Raw genomic sequence first — 3,653 nt, 5'->3', positions numbered from 1 at the left:
AACATGAATCTGTTTCACAGCTGATTATATTTTTACCGGTTCATGAATCTTTGTTTGGATCTGTTACTGATTTCGTGGATTAATGAATATAATAATTTTCGATTTTTATATTATTACCACTAATAAACCGAGAAACCAAATAACAATATTCAATTTTTAAAATTCTAATTTAAATATTACCATTTATAATTTTTTTTTATTATGTTACCTTAATTAAGATTTATTAATAACTTCCATATTTAATAGAAAACAATGTAAATGACAAATCTATCCTTAATGATTAAATTTAATTAAGAAAAAAAAAGAATTTTCCTATTGGTCGAAATTAGTTTACACGGTTTCTAAGAATTAAACGGTTTTCATTTGATCCCGCCTCTATATACACATGTGTGTGTGTGTGTATATATATATCTATACTATCTTATAATGCATTTGGCTAAAACTCTTAAACTCTTGAACTCTTAAACTCTTAAAAACAACCTCTATTGCATTAGGTACAACCTACTAAAGCATACTTACCTAAACCCCCTCTCCATCCGTATACCCAATCCCTATCCCTAAACCCCCGCCATCCCCGATCTGCTTAATGCTTATCCCTAAACCCAATCCCATTTTGATCGGCAACCCTATCCCTAAACCCAATCCCTTTTTATCGCATCCATATCTTATAAACAAAATCGATTCCATGAACAGAGATTTTGATTCAGGCAGCCGCATAGATTTTATATTCATTCATCTTCTTCAACAATTCCTTCAAGAATCCACAGGTAACGACTCTGGGTTTGTCTCTTTCAATTTTTCGAATTAGGGTTTCTATTTTGTCGCTGTTTGATTTTAATTTGTTTTCTCCATGTTCGGGTTTTATCTTTTTTCTTGCCGTTTAGGCTCTTTGTACAAAGATCGACTAGAGAGCCTGATTGATGATTTCCTTGGTGATTTTGATTCCAAAGGTAGGTTTACATTTCAATTAGAATCGTCAATTGGTAATTCCTTTAGTTTACTCCTCTTTKTTTTATTCTCTGAAGTTGGTTGTTCTTTTGTTTTTCATTCRTTTGGGTTGACTTTTGTAGTTAAAATTAGTGGCAATTTAGTGCTTGATGCTTGTTCATGGTGATGGTATTTTTAGGCTATCGGATTTCTTTGAATGTGCTTACTTACTAAATTACAGATCATCTTAGTTTCTTAGTATATGGTTCTTTTGTTCCTGTTTGTTAATGTGCTTACTTACTGAATTCTTTGTTTTCTTTTTGTCCACTCAAAAGTCATACTGACTATTGATATATCTGAATCTTCCTGCATATTGTTCTTAATAACTTAGGGCCAAATTTTCCCCTTCAACTCATTTAAGCCAAGATTCCTCACTCTACTCCTACTTATTGTGATGCCATAACATTTGTACTTTTCGTCAGGGGTAAGGGTGAATACCAAATTGATTTTGTACCAGCTCCTAGGATCACTGAAGCCGACAAAACAAATGATAAAAGATACATTTAATGATTTTCCCGCTTATGTTCTCTTTGTACATGTACCACATGTGCAACATGCTATACAAAGTGATTCCTAGATCATAATTGATGCTATGGTCGTTTGTCCTGCTTCTTACATTTTTTCTTTACGTGCTTTTTAGTTCAATTTTTCTTAGATATAATACCGCTTAATGTAACTCATGGATTCGGTACTTTCAAGACTTGACATTGATGTTTGGCAACTAACGGTTTCAACACTCCAATACTGTTTCTGAGATGCTGACATATTCCTCAAAACATCAGGTGGTATATAAAGTGTTCTCTTATCATAAAGAGGATTGTCTGGCCTTCTTCCATTAGCATCTTTAATTTATGAAGGATGAATCCAATCAAATTTACTAGCCGATTCAGATGCCACTTCGTCTTTCTTTTTTTCAGCCAGTAAATCATGAGAAAACTTCACTCTTTTGCTATTGTCCATCAAAGATTGAGTAGTAGTAGAGGCAAAGTTACAACCATCCTCTTGAACTCGCTTCAAACGTGGAACCAGTGGTCGAGTACCAGGAGTTTCTGGCCCTGTTATATCCCCATCAGATTCTACAAGCAAGGGATGTCTTTTATCCCCTGGAAAAGCAGTTTTTTCTACATCCAAAACACTTTTCATTACCGGAGAACTAGAAACCGAACTCTCCTTGTCTATTCCATTTGAGTAATTATATTTATTAGATAATGGGTAAATAATATCATGGCTGCCACTTGATAAATTCCTGCACGTCAAGAGCAAACATCACAAGCTTTAATGCAGACAGAAACTCCATGGAATATGCATTAAAAAACCATACAACATAAAACTTACCAGACATCAATTTTCTGAACATCATGTACCCGGTAAGTCATATCTACCTGTTTGAGATTTAAGTTATTTGCACCTTGGTATTCTCCTACCTGCACACCAAAGAAAAAATGGAAGAGGAGCTCTCAGCCTCTAAAAAATACGCTTAAGAAAGTGTAACAATTCAAAGTTACTTGAAATCCTTACAAGAGTTTAACGAAAATTAAGGGATTGCAGTCTTATCTTCAAATTTAATGCTGCAAACACCAAAATTCACATCAAAATGCTGCAAACTGTTTTAGAGTGTCAAGATGGTTTGATAATTTCAATTTGTATTGGGTTAACATTAGAAAGGGTTGTTTAGTAGGATTTATTAGCACTTTAATGAGTCACATMCTATTTAATGCATGTTTAGTAGTGACTTAATTATATAGAAATTGATTTGGACGATAATACATGCATGTTTGGTATGAAAATTATACAAAACCATTTTTTTTCCAAACCTGTCACTACCAATTAAGAACATATTTAGCCGTTTCTTTATTTTCCTTCTTATAATCAAATGGAAAAAAGACTTGCAATTGTTATTCTCTTTCAAAAGCCACATGGGCCAATATTGAACATCGATGTTGGTTCTTTTGGATGACTCATCCAGTTCGTTTTCAACAGTTTTAGATAGCTGGACCTTTTTTACTATTTTGCTTTTATGTTAGCCCAGTTACAAAATTCATTCCCTGATCGTCAAGTTGGCAAACCATGTCATGTTTTTTCGAATTATTTCATCATTTCTAAGATTTTAGCTTAAATTTCAATTCTACAAACAAATAAATTTAMGATTTAGGGGGTGTTTTTAGCCTACCATTTGTACAAGAGGTTTCAATCTACCCTTCGTACAAGAGGTTTGTCACTGCTTTAGATTTTTATCAATTATGGTTTCTTGTATCAGTTGTGCATTTATTATTCATGGTAGGTTACTGGTGTTAAATTCGATATGTAAAGGAGACCTTGGCTATTCAAAATGTTGAAGTAGGGTTCAAGATAACATTCCCATGGCACAACTACATTAAAAGGTAAGATTTTTTTAGTTTTGTTCTTTGATTTGAACATTAAACGATTTATATTTGACACATATTTATTATTTTTGGCAAAAGAAGCTAGATGGGGGAAATTTGTGCAACTGTCTATTATGAAGATAATGAAAACCAAGATGTCATCGGGAAAGAGCGAAAGCAAAGACCCAGAGTCTTATCCGGTAAATGACCATGACAACTCTTACTACATTAAGTGAACTTATAACACCCTTTTTCATCTTTGGAAGGCTTGTTTCTACCAGTAAAACCAGGATACTGCTAGGC

At 33.4% G+C, this 3,653-nt stretch overlaps 1 long non-coding RNA gene across 1 annotated transcript; it reads left to right on the top strand.

Moving 5' to 3' along the window:
• The first annotated feature begins 591 nt into the window (after nt 1-591).
• LOC112517613 lies at nt 592-1,473 on the top strand. Its single transcript, XR_003069743.1, has 3 exons — nt 592-767; nt 885-950; nt 1,410-1,473. It is a non-coding gene; the product is annotated as an uncharacterized LOC112517613 (long non-coding RNA).
• The last annotated feature ends 2,180 nt before the right edge of the window (nt 1,474-3,653 follow it).

Source organism: Cynara cardunculus (genome assembly GCF_001531365.2).
Source record: "Cynara cardunculus var. scolymus isolate 2C chromosome LG 9, CcrdV1, whole genome shotgun sequence".
In the NCBI taxonomy this organism is placed as follows: domain Eukaryota; kingdom Viridiplantae; phylum Streptophyta; class Magnoliopsida; order Asterales; family Asteraceae; genus Cynara; species Cynara cardunculus.
Note: the sequence above shows the minus strand (reverse complement) of the source record. Positions and strands in the feature narration are given on the sequence as shown.